Here is a 12021-nt window from a genome sequence, read left to right on the forward strand (position 1 = left end):
TGGTTGTGGAGAAAAAGCTTGAAAATGTGACTCCTGATGACTAGAATTTTTTTTTTAATGAAAACTGAGAGTTCTTGCGTATCACTTGTCTCCAGGAGCTGCTGATTTAAGTAAACCCAGCTATCACAAGAGTTGGTAACATTGCTTTAAATGCAATTCCTGGAACAGCTTTTTAATTTTTTTTTCTGTGCACATTACTCATTCAGGCTAAGTGAATGCTTAGCTTTAAGGAAATGGGGCCTGATTTTACTTTCATTGAACTTGCTAGAAAGACTCCCATTGACTGCAGTAGTCGTTGAATCAGGCTCAATGCGTCGTATCGCTGAACTCTGTGAGTCTGCTCACCTGCGTAAAGGTGTGTGCCAAAGTGCTTTCTGGCCCTAAAAGATTACATGTTCCTTATTGTAGAATGACCTTTTGTCACTTCTGTTTTACTGACGTATTCTTCTGTTTCACTTAGAGTATAGATGGAGACGCATATAAAATTCCTAACAAATTAAGATAAGATTAATGAGATGTAATCTTATTTCTAATAGCCAACATTTTTAAAGAGCTGCTGTGCAATTAGTAGCAGCACTGCGGCTATCATAGTTTTGCATGGTTTCAGAGTAACAGCCGTGTTAGTCTGTGTTCGCAAAAAAAAAGGAGTACTTGTGGCACCTTAGAGACTAAATAAATTAGTTAGTCTCTAAGGTGCCACAAGTACTCCTTTTCTTTTTATAGTTTTGTATCTCTGTTGCTAGTACTTGCTAATGCTTCCCATGTAATTCTTTTCAAGGCCATTATTTCACCATAGACTTTGGCCCACAAAAAATGCTTTGGCATGTGAACTGTATTTTTCTGGCTGCTGCTGATGTTGCAATATCCATTTACAGAGGTCTGCTACTGCTGCCGTTTTACCTAGAGCATTTTGCTCTTTGTTTTGGGGGAAATTTTGCTTTCAGTATTTCAGCCTTTCCAGACTTTGCATTCAGTGCACAGATTATAGTTGTAGGAAATCCTTTTCAGTTTTGTGTTTTTAACCATCCACATGTGTATGGTTTTGATTAAACATTCGGTATGCAAAATAAGGAACTAGAACATAGTTCCTGTAAGCAATTGGTTTACTTTATTTTCTGTTTTAGAAGCTTACAATCCATACTACTTGATATCATTATTGCTCTAAGTGTAGTATTCTCATTTAAAAACCTTTTTAAAAGGTGAATGTTATTTTTTCATGTGAAAATGATTTAATAGAATAATCAAAATGTCTTTACAAAGCTCAAACTCCAATAGGCAGGATTTTACAGTACAGTTTGAGGGGGGAAAAATGCATGTTCCGGTTTTACACTCTAGATGCTTGTTCATTCAATAACTTTTAAGCCCTCACCTAAAAGTGCTGGAGACTAAATCTCTGTTTGCGGACTGAGGATTGCACAGGCAATGAAGGCTTCCCCTTTCCGCTCTACCAGTGTGTCAAAATGTGCTTTGGAGGAGCTTAAAGGTGAAAGGAGACAAGAGCTCAGTGTCTGTGACTGCTTGGGATAGAAGGATGCTGATCTTGTCAATTGTTGTAGTGGTGTGACCTGCTGGAAGGACTCTTCTGCTGACCCACCCTGTTAACAGGTGTTGGTGGCTTCACCCACTGTTCCAAAGTTCTGCTGTGTCTTTTGCATACCTTGTTAACTCCACCTGTGATAACGAAAGAAATGTGGGTTTGCTTCATGGCTACAGAGGAAGGATGACCTTGTAGTTAAGGCCCAGGGCGGGCACTTGGGAGTTGGGTTAAATTCTTGTCTCTACCACACATTTCATCTGACCTGACACAAGTCACTTGGAGGACACTTTCAAAAGCACAGATAATAGGTAGGTGCCCAACTCTCCTGTGACAGTCAGTGGGAGTTGGGCATCTACTGCTCTTTGTGACTCTGCAAATGTCTCCTAAATCTGCCTTGGTTCACTATCTGTAAAGTGGAGATAATTCTCCCTTTCCCACATACTTATGTCTAGTCTATACAGACAGTCAGCTGTTATGTCAAGAAAAAGTTCCTGCTCCAATGTGTGCATAGTGTCCACCACAGTGAGAACCCAGTCTTGGAGCCTCTAAGCCTATAAAAAAGATACCAAATGTACATGTCTCTGGATTGCCATGAGATCATGCAGTATGATGACCAGTAAAAATACCAGAGAGTGTCTTCCAGCGCCATAGATACAAATGGGCAAAAGGTGGTTGGTTGATTGGTAGCCAGACTCTTTTTGGAGGTAGACTTTTGAAGTGGCTCCGCTACCTCATGGCAACTCCTAGAGAAAGGAGCTTTCCTCCAGCCCAACCAAAATCTGTTGCATGTATAATAAACATACATTTTCACATGGACCTGAAGAAATGGAAAATTGCCAAGATTTTACAATGACTAGGTTTTTGATTTCTTTTCTCCAGTTCTGGGTGTCCAGTGTGGGATGCTTTAAAAGTCCTGAGACTCTTTGGGATGGCCAGGAAAAGAAGGCGCTCAGCACTTTCTGAAAATCAAGGACCCTTTTTAAGATGTCAAGATGGACAACAAAAACAAAGGCACTAAGCTTTTGAGGGTCACCCTGCCCCTTATCCCTGTCCACATCCCCCCCACCCCAGAGCAGGGGCCAGGAGAGGGGCTGCAGCTCTGGGGAGGGTGGGAAGACATGGGATAAGGGGGCTGAGGTTGGGGCTACAGCTGAGGGAGGATCTGGGTCCAGAAATGGAGTCGCGGCTTAGCCTGGGAATGCAGCTGGGAGACTGGGATGTAGCTGGGAGCAGGACTGGAGCAGATCTGGGGGCAGGGAGGTGCTGGGTGGTGGTCCCTCCCCACCCGCCAATGGGGGCTGACTCGGCCCCTGTAGCACCCCCCCTGGATTTCCTCCATGCCCCCCTATGGGGGCACACCCCACAGTTTGGGGACCACTGCACTAAAGTCTCTGGGGACTCTAGAAAATCTCGACCTTATTTTCCTATGTTCATATATACAGTTGTTGGTAACAGCAGAGATAATCCCTGCCTGGAACATCAGTGTCCACATGTTCATATTGGACACTCTGGCTTGATGGAGGAACAGAGGACAAAATACATAAAGCAGCAGTAATTGAGGTGGAAGGCAAGGCTATTTTGACAAGGGGTTTGGTGATGACATAATGAAAAGGGTTAGCTTCTTTCTGTATCTTCCAAGGAAGAAGTAAGACTTGGAGACTGTCTGGAGGCATGGAGAGAAAGATGCATAGAAACTAACCCAAGGTTACAAATGACAGTGACAGAAAGGTAGTGTTGATGTGCGCTACGGTGGAGCATTTTTAGAGCATTAAATCCAGTGTCTTACTGCCAGAAATATTATTGTATATGGAGATATTCGGGCATTGAACAGACCAAGAAAATAATGTAGATGACGCTGTTTCTTCCACAAACTTTTTTTTGGTTATTCCTAGGAGAGATTACAGACAATATAAGAAGTTTAAAGGTCCATCAAAAAAACATTATTGTCTCATTGTCTAATGCTGTTCCATAGACTCTCCTTGCAGTGAGAAGACTTCAAGTCACTTAATGGAACTTGGGATGCTTGGTGAAATGGATAATCTTTGTGATTTGATTCATTCAGTATTTTGCAACTGTGTAATGTTTAACACTTCCAGATGTTTGATTTTGAACTAATACATGCACTGACAGAACACCCTAAAGACTAACAGACACTCCATCAAATATTGTTATTGGTATGGTTAAAAGTGAGTGATAAACGTTGTACATGGACTCATCATATGACGTACACTTACTAAGAGGTCATCAATATATATTTACCTTTACCATGCTTAACTGTGTTTTCTGATGTTGGGACGTACGCATGCGTCGGTGAGAAAATGTGATGCTTGCTTATGTTCCTTTTGAGCTGACCTAACACAATTGAAATTTTCCTTCAGTATCAATTTTCCAGTAAAATTAAGTTGCTCAGTGTGAATAAGATTATCTGACCAATTGAACCTCTCGTGCCTCAGAAGTAATCAGGAATAGATCACAGCTTCAGAATGCATGTGTTGAGATTATTTGCGCACCGCCAGCCCTCCCCCCCCCCCTTTTTTTTTTTTTTAAACTTGGACTGCAGATATCCCTGGAGGGTTGTCGGTGAGGGATCCCCAGTTATGCGGGTTGGTTGGATTGTTCAGATAAGTCATACGGTATTGCTTCTGTTCCCTGATTGGAACACGATGGAAGCATTTCTACTGTGAATATTTGCGATAGAACTTAAAATTTGGCTTCTGCAAATGTTCACCAAGATGACTGACATTTGCTTTCCGATAAAACTGAGTAACATGAGAGCTTGTGGAAAGAAAATAAAAGGAAGGAAACATTTAGTAAGTCAATATTTTAAAATGTGTGTGTGAACATTAGCCTCTTAACTTGAAATATTTTTCTAACTCTATTTTTCTGTCCATTCATATTCTGGCATGTCCAATGTCAACCATAAATCACTTTAATCATATGAAACTCCCATTAAGTATACGCTTAAAAATGCCAAATAGAGCCCATATTTTAGTTCTTTGTATGGAAAATAGTGTCAGCGCTCTTGTGTGGTTTAGTTCCAGATTCAATTTTTCTGGTCTTCTGATTTTATTACTCACAGTCTGACTTTGCAGCTGCATAACATTAAAGGGACATGGAGTCTCTTGACCTAGGCAGATTTTTAACACTCCAGAAAGACCACTGATAATGATAGTGGGGAGGAGGTGAAATCTAAAAATCTTAATCTGAGTGGTTGATATGAACTGAACCAGATACAACAATGGAACTGTGGACAACTTTAGGCATGGAAAACACAGGAAGATAAAGGAGCATGTATGCATTGCCCCCATATGCACTGGCTAGTTTTTTGTGTGTGCGCCTAAATGAGAGCTGAGCAGTCTTGAAAATCTTACCCCAAATAACTGTCAACAAGAAATGTTCTCTCTGAAATTCTGTTGCCAATGAATATGGTGACTGTTCTCTTCTAGATTTCCCCCCTCCCTCTGCCTAACCCACATACTCAGTTCTGCGTATCATTCCCAATATAAACTGCAGAAATCTTAGGTGTACTCTTAACACAGTATGTCAAAGAAAAGGCAGAATCAGCCCAAACCCAGTAATTATTTATGAAGCAATAACTAATGGATTTACAGAAATCTAGGCACTCAAGTTATTTATAAAATGGGAAAGAACAAGGGGTCACATTGGAGGTATTTTCTTCTTTGCTGTTTCAGTTCAATGCTTTTGAACTTTGGTTCACTCAGCTGGACTAATATACAGAAGTACACGGGGCAATAAGAACGTTGGCACAGAAAGAATTCCAAGAAATTGCAATACAGTAGATGTTGACATTTATTTTCCAGACAATGCAGTGTACCAAATCCTTTATAAATATGTTTTCTTAGAATCTTTCCATATTCATATTTCTACAAGTAAATCCACATTTGTTGTGCAGGAGCTTAGAGCAAAAGGCTATTCAAGTGTTTCTCAGTTATGCTCACTTTCCGACAGGGGTGGAGTTTCACTGTATTGATAGTTAATATATTCTAGTTTCAAATGATTCTGCCACTACAGACTTGCTATGTTAAAATGTTGGGTTTTCTGAGGGCCTAATCCAAAGCTCATTCAAGTCAATGGAAATCCTTTAAAATTTCAGATAACTTTTTCTATACCTGAATGAGAGAATATGGACAGAGTACATCATTAAATTGGAATGGGCTTTGATTTGTTTACACACCGAATTTTCATGTGCAAATTGGGGGTAGCATTTTGCCTGTGGTATCAGTTGGTGACTTCAGATGACTTTCAGCCCTCAAAAGGTAACAAGCTGTCTATCTTAGTGTACATCTGCATTGCAGCTGGTCTATGAATTAGGCTTGTGTAGATGCATCCATGCTCGCTGTCTAAAAATACAAAGTGAGGTTGCGATGCAAGCTTCAGCTCAGGCTGCATAAGCGAGAATGTATCCGCAGGTGTCATATGGGATTGTGCAGCTTGCACTGACGTGCCCTGCAATGTGCTCCCCTCTATTTTTAGCAAGCAAGCTAGATTGCAGCTTGCACAGGTGTGTCTACAGAAGCTGCATATCCTATCCCAAGCTGCAGCGTGAATGTACCCTTTAAAATTTTGAGTAGGTTGCTAGAAAGATCTCATTAACAGAGAAATTAACCCTCTGTGAATAACCAGCCTCAGTACAGTAACTTCTCGAGGCATCATCCAGATTTCATGAGTCAATGTTTTAAAGTGTTGCCAGCTCTCAAACTCTTCTTTAAATGTTTAATTTGCGAAACGAATCAGGTTGCTCCTTTAGGCAGTCTTCTCTGCTGTGCTTATTTTGCCTTATCTCCACACACACTCACAGGCAGAGTATCCTGTTGCATACTGAAAAATCCTAGTGGGAGAGTGCCAACTTGCCAGAAGTTAGGTTGGCTTTGTTCTGTCACTGTCCCATTAAAATTATGAGACTCTAGTTTGCATAGAGTGAACTGTTTGGTTTGAACATAACACATTTTTTTCCCTCCAAACATTACTAAGGGAAGATTGATGAGATATTGTTTTAGCCATCTCGGTCAAATTCTTCATTCTTCACTTAAGCAAAATTCCCACTGACTTAAACCACAGCTTTTGGCCATAAACTATTTTGCTCTAGGTATGTAAATCAGCAGAGTCAGAAGAATCTCAAGTGACAAACTGAGGCATCATCAATCCATTAATGATAATTCTTTTTAATTTACCAGACAAGAGCAGAGGTAGCAGTGTTTGAAGGAAACCAAAAGTATTAGCACTATTGAAAAATGAGACCCAGGAAATTACTAAGCAATTTAACTCCTTATTGGATGAAAGATTAGAACAAAAAGTAAAAATTCAGGTTTCTAATGTAATTAAAGGAATAGGAGAGAAATTCAAACACAAATTAATAAAACACAGGCTAACTATAGAGTTCTCCAACATGTATTCAAACCATGATGGATTGTACATGCGGTAAAGGCTAGATGAGTCGGCTTCAGTGTGGTCTGGAGAGTCTAGAGCAGAGCATTCAATAACTTTAAATGGGATCTGATGTTTGATGCTATGAAGCCTACAGAGCAGTGTTTCATTAAAAGTAATTTTTGGAGTAAATTTTTCTTTTTAATTGGAATGTCTGTGTGGTTTTTTTTGTTAGCTTGTTTTTAAAAAAGACCCACCCCAGTTGAAATCATGGCCATATCCATGTCAATTGGCATTTACCCAACCGACTGTCTTCATTTGGGCCAGGATTTTACCCCTCACCAGCAATGTAGTTGAGGGCAAAGATGGGTACACTGCTGTCATAAATATAAAGGGAAGGGTAAACACTTTTAAATTCCTCCTGGCCAGAGGAAAAACCCTTTCACCTGTAAAGGGTTAAGAAGCTAAGATAACCTCGCTGGCACCTGACCAAAATGACCAATGAGGAGACAAGATACTTTCAAAGCTGGAGGGGAGAGAAACAAAGGGTCTCTCTGTCTGTGTGATGCTTTTGCCGGGACTAGAACAGGAATGCAGGTCAGAACTCCTGTAAAGAGTTAGTGAGCAATCTAGTTAGATATACAGTAGATTCTGTTTTGTTTAAATGACTGATAAAATAAGTTGTGCTGAATGGAATGTATATTCCTGTTTTTGTGTCTTTTTGTAACTTAAGGTTTTGCCTAGAGGAATTCTCTATGTTTTGAATCGGATTACCCTGTAAGGTATTTACCATCCTGATTTTACAGAGGTGATTCTTTTACTTTTTCTTTAATTAAAATTCTCTTTTAAGAACCTGATTGCTTTTTCATTGTTCTTAAGATCCAAGGGTTTGGGTCTGTGTTCACCTATGCAAATTGGTGAGGATTTTTATCAAGCCTTCCCCAGGAAAGGGAGTGTAGTGCTTGGGGTGATGTTTGGGGGGGGGGGAGACGTTTCCAAGTGGACACTTCCCCTGTTCTTTGTGTAGCACTTTGGTGGTGGTACTGTTTAACCTAAGCTGGTAAGAACAAGCTTAGGGGGGGTCTTTCATGCAGGTCCCCACATCTATACTCTAGAGTTCAGAGTGGGGAAGGAATCTTGACTGTGTTTACCCACTTCTCATTTGGGGAATACAGAGTTTAGGTTAAGAGTTTACCCACTCTTTTTTCTTTTAACCACTACACCAATGCCCCTCACCTCTTTTACCCTTGAACTCTAATTCCTTGTGCAAAGGAATCTGAGAATAGCTAAATGAAGTTTGACAGGCGAGGTGAAATAAGAGACAAGGCTCCATCTAGTGTATGAGAGTATGCAGTTAGACTTTGTTTTTAGTTCTTTTAGCAAAGTACAGAAAAATTCAAAACCAGCAGGGCTGCCTCTGTTTGTCAAACAAGATTAACACTGGGCATCTAATATGAAGCATCAGCAAGTATGAGGACAAGCATATATTAAGAGTGGCTTTGGCTTTTGGTGCTTGCTCAGTAAGCATGAATTGTATACCATAGCACGTTTCATGTTCATTTTACATCAGTTCCACCTGTAAATAGTTCATAATTGCTTCGTTAATAAAACAGGCAAGTTCTGTTATGAGGGTTGGCACCAGGGTACCAAAGATACTAACTATGGGAACAAATAGAAGGCAGAATGAAGAGTAGCAAAGTCTTAACAGGTTTCAGAGTAGCAGCTGTGTAGCTCACAAAAGCTTATGCTCAAATAAATTTGTTAGTCTCTAAGGTGCCACAAGTCCTCCTTTTCTTTTTGCGAAAGCCTTAACAGTAGGCAGAGTTAAGTGCAAAAAAAAAAAAAAAAGTAGACATATAGGCCCCTTTTCTGGAGGGTGTGTGTGTGTGTGAGATCTACACTAGAGTAAAATGTGGTGGAATGGGATTCCTCCATTTTACTTGTCAATGTCATGGTGTGTTTTGCTATTCTAGGGGATGCTTTGTATTCAGGAGGGGGTATACAAAGGGGGGTAAGTCGTGGATGGTACATATACCAGCATGAAGAGAGAGAGGGCAATCTGTCACTGTAAACTCTTGAGCAGCCAGGTGCATCCATGAGAAGCACCTGCTTGAGTAGTTCCATAGTCAATAACACCAGCTGATGATGACTGTGGCAGTGTTCTAGCAGCAGCTTCTCTATAAAGATGAACAATTTCTCCCATGCATTAGGCGTGGAAAGGCTGTTGTGCTTCAGGCATACGTGAATTCTTGTGCCAATTCATGTGTCTTTTTTCTTGAATAAAAATTCATAAATTGTAAGGCCAAAAGGGACCACCGCTATGATGACCTGTTCTGGCCTTCTGCATTTTTGTAGACAATTCAAGGAAATGGAATCTAATTAGGTTTAAATTCTTGGTCCCACCCACAGTATTCCATCCCAGTCACGTAATACAGGATACTGTTATAAAAACATGACTTCTCAGAAGCTCAGTGCCAAAGAGCAACTTGTGGTATTTGGTGACAGACATTCTCTAGGGTGCAGTCTGTGCTGTTGAACAGCTGTCCTCTCAATTCTCCAACCTGGTGTACTTTTTATGCTGCTTCGCTGTGAGAGCAACCACTCCTGGTCTGCTCACAGACAACCTCCAGCATGTAAATTATTGCTAGCTATACTGTGTACGTGCTATGGCCAGCCATTCTTGAATTGCACCTCAGAGCAGCACCAGCAAATTTCCAGTCCCAGACTTTCTCCAAGAAATATACATACTGTACTGTCCAGCCTTCTCCTGGACCACACAAGCTCATACAAAGCCTGTCATTTCATTAATAGAAAATGATATGCACAAATCCTGTTATCTCAAATGCAGTTTCCCAAACACTTCAGTCCAAGCACACTGTTAAGATAAAACAAGTTTAATTACAGAAAGATTTTTTTAAAGTGATTCCAAGTAATGAGGCATAAAAGTCAGAATTGGTTACAAAGAAACAAAAAGGTAAAATGCAACTAATACCTAACTTAACAAGCTAAGTGAATTCAAAGCAAAAGTCTCTCGCAGCATGCTTCAGCAGTCTTACTGGCTGAACTCCTTCCAGACTGGAAGTCCAGAGCTGTTTCTTTGCTCATCAGATATTGTGGCTGCTGTGGGTAGAGAGAATAGGAGGAATAACTTAGGGCGTCTGTTCCCCATTCTTTATACTTTTTCCTCCTCTTTGAGAGTCGTGTCCAACTGAGGTTCAGGAGACAGTCAGTCTGTGGGGATTTTGCCAAGATGTAAATTTCTCGCTCATACCCTTTTTCCTGCCAAAGAGTGGCCAGTCAACGAGGTGATGGTCCAAGGTTTCATTGACACCTGGCTGTGGTATCAATTTGCCTTTTGTCTCTGGTTTGTGACTGGCTGCTTTTCTAAACTTGGAACATGTCTCAGTAATGTCATACATTAGAATTTTATAACTTTACATACAATGTTGCCACACACATTTAACCAGGACAATAATGATCAGCAAATTGTGAGTTTTCAGATGATCTCAAGGCATAGTTTGTACAAAATCTATCATAGTCTTGAAAAAGGGATAGACATAGGGCTACAAACTGTCAGTGACCATTTGCAGTGTTAGTCCCATATTTATGTTCACTGAGAGAAGATGAGGGGATCCCAATTCTATCCCTTCCTGCTCCTCTTTGGGAAAATATAGGGATGAGTGAAGATGAGATCAGGGTCTTGGGTACCACAGTGATGGGCACAGACGACGTCTTTCTTTCCTTTCAGAAGGAGAGGAGTTGATGGAGAAGCCATGGAGCCTTTCTGATGTTCTCATGGTAAAATTGGTGTCTGTGTAGGCACAGAAATTGAAGTGTTCCAAACCCCAGTTTGAGAGCCCCTGCAGTTGTGTGAATGCTCTTGCAGGTAATGTGCCACGGTCCTGAGTGCTAAATAAATAAGATCTAAATGTTTTAACCCAGTTAATCCTGAACACTCTCACCAAGGTTTTGTGATGAAGTCCTTGCAGGATTTATAGGTTATAAACTAAATCCCTGCCTTTGCCTTTTGTCACAGTAACGAAGGCAGATGTGAACTTCAGAGTCCAGTGAAACGTTTTCTGGCTCTCGTTCCTGTTTACATGATTCAGGAGTTGGCAACCTTTCCTCAGCAAATATACCCCTAACTCTGAATAGAAATAGCCATTGAAGGGTGATACTGTCAGCAACCAAAGAGGATTAAAACTGTCTAGCAATAGGCTTGTAAATACATTTTGTCAATTTGGCTGCTTTTTAAAAAAGTGCATACACTTTGAAGAAGGTTAAAGAGAGTGTTCCTGCTCCATATCTGCCTCACTCTATGTAGGCCTGAGCAAGATATTAAGAAAAGACTGAAATCTGAGGTCTCTACATTTTGCTAAAACTCTATGAAACTGAATCAATGCTATGACAAAACTGTTAAACTTGGTATTTTTTTGCTTGAAAGCAAGCCTGGTTTTGAGCTGAAACAGGAATATTTTTTTAAATGTATTTTTGGTAATGATCAGTTTTTGCTCTTCACTGTGTTCTAAAGATCATGTGTTCTAATATGTAAACTCTCATTTCACACACTCTCTCTGAAACTGATCCATTTGTTTTGTTCTGCAGGAGTCCCAGAATGAAACTGGGAAATTATTTACATACAACCTTATTTCTGGTATATCGATGAGTGAGTGTTTATTTTATTGACTCAAGGATATCCATTCATAAACATTTATCTTCTTGGTGTTTATCAGAAGCATAATGCAGAAACCATGCTTTCATATATTTATTTAAAATGTGATATTTCATTTAATTAATTGAGCCACATCTGGCTTAAAATATAATTTTTAACTTAGAACCCAAGAACGGCCACACTGGGTCAGACCAAAGGTTCATGTAGCCCAGTCTTCTGTCTTCCGAAAGTGGACAGTGCCAGGTGCCCCAGAGGGAATGAACAGAACAGGGAATCATCAAGTGATCCATCCCCTGTTACCCATTCCCAGCTTCTGGCAAGTAGAGGATAGGGACATCATCTTTGCCCAACCTGTCTAATAGCCATTGGTTCACCTGTCCTCCATGAACTTACCTCGTTCTTTTTTGAACCCTGTGGTTCTGGTAGT

At 40.4% G+C, this 12021-nt stretch overlaps 1 protein-coding gene across 11 annotated transcripts in view; it reads left to right on the forward strand.

Moving 5' to 3' along the window:
* Positions 1-12021, forward strand: part of MITF (melanocyte inducing transcription factor) — a 168071-nt gene that overhangs the window by 71574 nt on the left and 84476 nt on the right. Inside the window, exons 1-2 of one of the 11 annotated variants that reach the window (XM_073351084.1) lie at positions 10752-10808; positions 11528-11588. The exons of 8 other annotated variants lie outside the window; for them this stretch is intronic. The gene's annotated coding sequence lies outside the window, so the exon portion shown is untranslated. Of the gene's footprint in view, positions 1-7658; positions 7731-10741; positions 10809-11527; positions 11589-12021 lie in introns of those variants that run through there. 2 more of the 11 variants (XM_073351086.1, XM_073351087.1) reach the window with 2 other exon arrangements.

The sequence above is a fragment of the Lepidochelys kempii genome, chromosome 7, assembly GCF_965140265.1.
Source record: "Lepidochelys kempii isolate rLepKem1 chromosome 7, rLepKem1.hap2, whole genome shotgun sequence".
NCBI classification, from domain to species: Eukaryota; Metazoa; Chordata; order Testudines; family Cheloniidae; genus Lepidochelys; species Lepidochelys kempii.